Genomic DNA, 6,959 nt, shown 5'->3' on the forward strand with positions numbered 1-6,959 from the left:
AAAGATTGTCCTTCCTATAGCTATGAAAAGTCTAATACTCATATATCCATCTTCTCTGCTAGTAAAATTCAGCTTTGTGCAAAGTCATTGTCTCTCATGTTGGGGATCTAACACATTCTTTTCCTCTTGGCATAAGCCCATCTATATTAAAATAAATTCAGAGCAGGCCGCCATTTCATGCACACACTGTGATTATTTCATAAGCTGCTGTAGAAAATGGAAGTATCAGCAAGCTATGCAGTTTCCTGGTAATGTAATGCTGTCATTACCTCAGTGGCCATGTGAAAAAGTTTAACTATTCTGTCTCTGACAAATGTTCAGTGAGTCAAAACAGTGCATTTAAATGAAATGCAGATATGAATGAGCCATTACTGCAGTCACAATTCCAGCTTCTAAATTATCTTATATGAATATATACACTTTCTCTGTAGCCTGACATTTGTAATACATGACTAGCTCTGCATTTACTCTTCCACTCTGCCTCTTTTCTCAGCATCATCTGTCCCTGGATTCAGAATGGAGAATTGTGATCAAAGGCTGCATGCAGTAATTGAAGATGCTCCTGATGATTTCATGCAATCAGAGTGGCACATTATTTGTGATGAAAATGAAGTCGAGGGACAAAGGGTATGTATAGATCGTCTTGCAATATAGTTAGTGTCTTTATAAAAAGGTTAGCAAATCTGTGTGAACAACCTATGTGCAAAGAAATCCCTAGACACTTGCATGCTTTTAAACACCAGAGACTATCTAAAATCTTGTGCAACCTTAGTCATACCTTGCAGCCCTATGTGAAATTAGGTTTTAGTGAAACTAAGGAAAATGTCTGTAATGGACTTATTTCCATTCACAACACTTTGTGTGCTCATACCATGAACAGTATACATTGCTCCAGTCATAACTGTCACAGCGATAATATTCTTTTATGCCTCAAGACACTGAGATGGTATTGAAGATAACTAAAAAAATAAGCTGCCACCATCACTAATCCGGAGCTTTGAAACACTATAGCTTTGCATGGTTAAAAGAAGGTAAAATCTAATGTAATAGAGAAAACGTTTTAAAAGCAAACACAGCTGAAAGAATTAAAACCCTTCATATTTATTTGTCATCCATATGTACTATGGGTCAAATCATCCGCATCTTATTTTATGTATTTGTATAGGACAATTGAAAATGCAAAATGAGCCTAAGCCTTTCCAATTCCCCAAAGACACGTTTGCTAATGCAGTAAAATGAAAATCTAAGCAGCGTTTGGTTTCAGTGTTCCCTTCAAAGCTAGCCTTGGCACTCTTAAGTGTGTGCCTCTGGTTGGGTTTGTAATGTGTATAGCAGATTAGAGTATATTGTGATATTCAGATGCGACATCCAGGCACTTTAAAATAATGCTGTCTATATTTTTCTCACACAGCAAATATTTCTTGAGGGCTTTTTTTTTTTTAACATGGGTAAAATTGAATTTCCCATTTCCATTGCATATGTCTTATCAGCCAAACTCCGCACCTGCAAGCCTGTTTCTGTTTTAAACAAAAAGCGCTACCAAAATTTGATGAACACTTCTATAAAGCTGCAATCTGAGATCTATAAAGAGAACATCATAAGTTTTATGACAAGGACTACCTTTTGTGATAAAAATATATCACCTCATCTACCATATATCTACATATATATATATATATATATATATCACAGTAGAATTCATCTTGTAATAAAAATAGTCATTCTTACTAGTCACTCATAAACAAAAAAAAAGATAAAATTTATTATAATAAAAGTATTTTTTTCCTAGTTAACATTGTTTCTTAAATTCAGCTTGGAAATGTCTATGAGGAAACGCTGCCCTTATGGACATGATTTGATACTCAAGATTCAGGAAATCACAAAGAAAAATTAAAAACAAACGCAGCATTGTGAGAGCTAGACCTCACAATGAGTCAGTTTTTGGATTATCTTCCATAAGAACACGATCACTTTGCAGAGAAAAGAAAAAAATCTCAATTGGAAATTTAGAGCAAGATGTAATTGTTTTAATCAAGCACAAGAATTATCAATACTAATCTGCTAATTTGTGCACCCCAAATGTAGTCATATTGTTTGGACAAAAACACAATCCTTTTAGGATGCTATTAAATACCCAGCAGTATGTGAAATCTAAGTCAGTGATTTCCTGTTATCCCATGCTTGCATTATTCATTCTTGTGTATAGTTACATAATGATCTCTAATGCTAGCTTTTGAAATTGCTTTAGAAAGCCAGTTAACAGATGTCAAAAGCTGACAGCAACGTCAGCTTTTTTTACATTCCTTACCTTAAAGGTACACACAACCAACCTTTTCTTCCACCTTAGAAATAAGTAAAGAAAATATAATAATTTTCTTACTCTAAAAGAAATACATGGCATTGCAGACTCCTGTGTCTTTTATCTTCAACTTTCTATGGAAATTATTTGTCATGTATAGTTTTTTAACCTAAAGTAGCTGAAGCACTGAAATGACTTCAATATCCAAGGGAGAAAAAATATAAATCATTAAGTCTGATAGTTTTTATGCACAGTATTGATGTGACACATTCTCAATATGCTGCACCGACATTCAATTCCACTAAAGAAAGTAAAATATTATTTAAAATGTATAAGGTAACATAATCAGAATTCATTAGCTATGTTATATTTTTATCTTTTAACACTATATATCATAAAGTAATAGTGTCTATTTTGATGCCATCTTAGAGTATGGAAGAATATCCTTCCAAGAAAATAAATACTAGTGAGAAATAAGAAATGTAACTGTAAATTGAGTAGATAAGAAAATGACATTATACTAGAAATAGATATTTTGCCTTTCAAGCTACTATGTAACCCTTTCAAAATGAGATAGCCAAAGAAATTTATATGTAGCTTCTCTACATACTTATCAAGTAAAGATGTTGGCACTAGGAATGGAACTGCTGCCACACAATCATGTTCTGTTCTCTGAAAGCCCTTGCTTTTGTAATTGTAAATGAGTCTAGGTCACATGCTGCTGTCCCCACTATCACTGCTCTGGGCAATGTTGTTGATTAGGTGCCTCATTCCAGATTGATAGAAGCTCAACTATGAAAACTTGACTCTGGCATATAAATGACTGAACTGATATGAGACCATAAACAAATGTAGACCATTTGTATAAATGGAACTGGATCAAATATCCTATTATAGGGAATAGCCTTGATTGACTCTACACAATATTTTTTTCAAACACTCAAAAAGTATTTCGATTTCCTTTATGTTGATCTTTGTTTTTAAAATGTTTTGACATCAGTACCTATCCCAATGGTATTTTTATATCAAAATCTCATCACTTCATGTCTTATTTAGACATACTTCAGTAAAGCATTTCTGTTAGATATAGTTTTCTGAAGAAAAAAGGCTTTTCTAAAAATGGGTATCCATGGAGTTCCTTTAGATTATAAAAGTGTGGATTGCAACTGGGTTTAAAGAGAGTGTGTGCTTATTAAAAATCCATCAATGAACCCATCAATCATCTTCAACATGAAATTTATTACTTAAGCTTTCAGTTTTGAAATTTCATATTCTAAAACAGTTTGAGATTCAGGAAATAGCTTCCAAATAATCATTCCTTGCTCTCACTAGAACATTTAGTGTTCCTTGTTTGAAAAACTGATGAACGTTTTTTTAAAAAATCATATAAGAAATGACACATAACTTAAACACTACAAAATTAGCACAGTTGAAATGCAGAACATAGCACATGGTTAGTGGGTTCAATCTTTACTCTCCCTGTATTTGATGGGATAGTAACTGTGGTAATAAATGTGAAAAACAGATGAGAAACACTGTTGAATTCTGTATGCCACACAGGCAGATCAGTCATTTATAATGATAATGAGCCCTGTTCAGAACACAGTAACAATGAACAAGCAGACAATAGTCATAACAAAGTAGACATTTATTTTCTGTGAAAAAAATTAATAACTAGACCTTATTGGATTAACTGAAATCTGTAGAATCATTCTTGCATTCAGATTTCAAAGACAATTGAAGGGCTCAGAGTAGTAACAGGTGATCTCCAGATTCCAAGCTTGTGACAAAAACTCAGGATTTAAAGAAATTAGGCCAATATCCCCTCTATCTCCAAGGATCCTTAATTCCATACCTCCTCTTTATCTTCTCAAGGAAAAGGACTCAATTTGTTTTTCAATTTCACACTTTTAACTGTGCTTCTTATCTCCATTGCCGCTTTCATGGCATAATCTCTTGCTTTGGTATTAACTTACTCTTATCCCTTGAAAATAATATTATGCCAGACATTTTCCAGCAGGCACAGAGTCATGTTCCTCAGATAGTTACACCTTTGTTAGAACACAGGTTAAACATTTACCTCCTAAATTTAAAAAAAAAAAAAAATGGCATGCTGAATAAAATTTGAACAGAAGGTAAGGGTTTTTACTGTAATATGAATAAATTATAATGAAAGAGTATGGTACAGGAAAAACTGTATTAGCTAAGTTGAGAAAATTAAGTTTACCAAACAAATGATGACAATCGCCAATCAAATGCACTTCACAGAGCACTTAGACATTATAGACTTAGACATTATATGGAAGCATTGAATTCAAAGAATTGACATTGAAACACAATATTTTCCCACTCCTGTTACTTCAGAGACCAAAGAATCCTGGGCTTTGAATTCTGGTAAGGGGCAAAAAAGGGGTACAAAATGTAACACTATCATCCCATGTGTCGGTCTGGTTCAGTACACTATGCCTGTCCTCTCATTTAAATGGCGTGAATGGGAGTGATTTAAAGCAGAACAGGTCACGAACATAATAATGATATTTGGTTGCTACCTTTCCGTCTTCATCATAAAAATGAGCATCCAATAGTTTGGCTTTTCTGAGCTCGGCCAAAGGTACCCACCCAATTGTGTGTAAAATAACTTGTGGAATCAAATATGCAGCTTCTGTTTAAATTTGGCTACTTCTACAGGGTTACCAGACACATGACAAATAGCAGACATGAATACTTTGGCTTGCTTGTATACTATTATCATTGTGGTATGTCTGTGGATTATAAAATTTTATATCAGTTATTGAAGGTCATAGATTAAATATTCCCTACCAACATGAACAATGAACATAAAAGAGGTTCAGATGTCTTGATTAACCAATGACTGCCATGTCTATCAATGGAAGTCTTATTTAGAGAATGTGAGTTGTGCTGACACTGTACATTATTAATAGAGAGCAACAACACTGCTGATTAGTAACTCATTAACATTCTTTAGTATAAGGAAACATCTGCATTGTGGGAAAGAAGGTAGCACACTATAATTTATCACTTGTACAGACACAAGATATCACTATGTACTTTAAATCCACGTTTTAATTATCTAGCCTTATATTTTATAACCAATATTATAATATCAAGAGATTCAGAAGATACTGTGGGAGAGATATTTTGATGGATTTAGTCTACAGTTTTAAATTTCATAGTAAGATTGTAATGGAGATTCCCATTAAATGCAGCATTTAAGTATTTGAATAGTGAGGATCTTTAAAGATTGTTACTCCATATTTCATATTCAATGACACATAGATACATACATACACATAGGTTCACACATACACATGCTCATGTATATAAACACACTCACACATGCACAACAAAAATGGCTTTCAATCATTTTTGGCTTAATTCCACATGGTATTCAGAATGAAAATGAAGTTTTTTTATCAGGCAAGAACCTTGAAACTGATTTGACCTTGATATTAATCTATATATTAAGGATATATTTACATTTCTTGCATAGCACAGTAGGTCAGTATAAATTGGGACCTGTATTTAATTTACTTAAACTGGCTAATCCAAGTTGATGCACAGCGCTTATTTCTCATTTTAATGACTTTGTTTATCCCACAGATTATTTTCTCATGCTTGTGTTAAGGCAAGATGGATATAAAATGTGCTGTAGATACCCAAACTACAGTAAAATGACTCTGCCTTGCCCTAAGAGTTTGAGCCATTTCTTTTTATATTTCATAATAAGATTTGACAACCCAATTTAAAGAAAAAACACAATGGTTGCTGACTGAAGTGAAAAGCTTATATTAAAATGCTGTGTTGCTGTGGGGAGGTGGATAATTGAACATACAGTAGGTAATTCCTGCCAGGGCTCCTGAAATAAGCAAACTCATATTTCTTAACTAAGCACAAATGCGGATAATGTTACCCTAGTCAGTAATTAGAATTTTACAGATCCAGTTAAATGCTGATATAAGAGAAAGTTAAGAAGAAGCCTACATTTAGTCATCTTAGTAGAGTGGACAAGGCCCTCCACAAAGACTTGAACTTTGACTGGACTTCCTACTGAGATGTGGCTCCAAGAGGTCCTTACGCCCTTTTATGAAGACAGAGCAAATATGAGGAAAAAACAAAAAAACTAACTGAAATCACTAAATATAAGCAATAATTGGGAAGCCTAGTAACTTACACTTTTTTAAATAAAACTTGGTCTATTTCCTGTACTGCAGTCACTTACAGAGTTCCTAGAAATAGACATATTCAATAATTTTGATACCATCATTGAGAAAATCAATTGTCAAATTTCTAGGAGACATTAATATTTTCCAGAAAAAATACTTTTTATTTTCTCAAGCAAATACATACAATCAATATAAGCAAAAATATTCTTAAACTACTCTGTTCATTGACAAGCTGATGTCCAGAATAAAGAAAAATATATTGGGGCTGGAGTAATGAGTCAATGATTAAGAGCATCAGTGACTCTTCTAGAGGACCTGATTTTAATTCCAAGCACACACTTACAAGCTCACAACTGCCTGAAATTCCAATCCCATAGGATCTGACACTCTCTTGTGGCCATGATGGGTACCAGGAATGCATATGGTGCACAGGCATACATTCAAGCAACCACTTCACCACCACCACCACCACCACC

General features: G+C 33.7%; 1 pseudogene; it reads left to right on the forward strand.

Annotated features, from left to right (window-relative positions):
* The first annotated feature begins 516 nt into the window (after window positions 1–516).
* The window catches only part of LOC116094837, a 41,353-nt pseudogene continuing 34,910 nt past the window's right edge, over window positions 517–6,959 (forward strand).

The sequence above is a fragment of the Mastomys coucha genome, unplaced genomic scaffold (genome assembly GCF_008632895.1).
Source record: "Mastomys coucha isolate ucsf_1 unplaced genomic scaffold, UCSF_Mcou_1 pScaffold17, whole genome shotgun sequence".
In the NCBI taxonomy this organism is placed as follows: domain Eukaryota; kingdom Metazoa; phylum Chordata; class Mammalia; order Rodentia; family Muridae; genus Mastomys; species Mastomys coucha.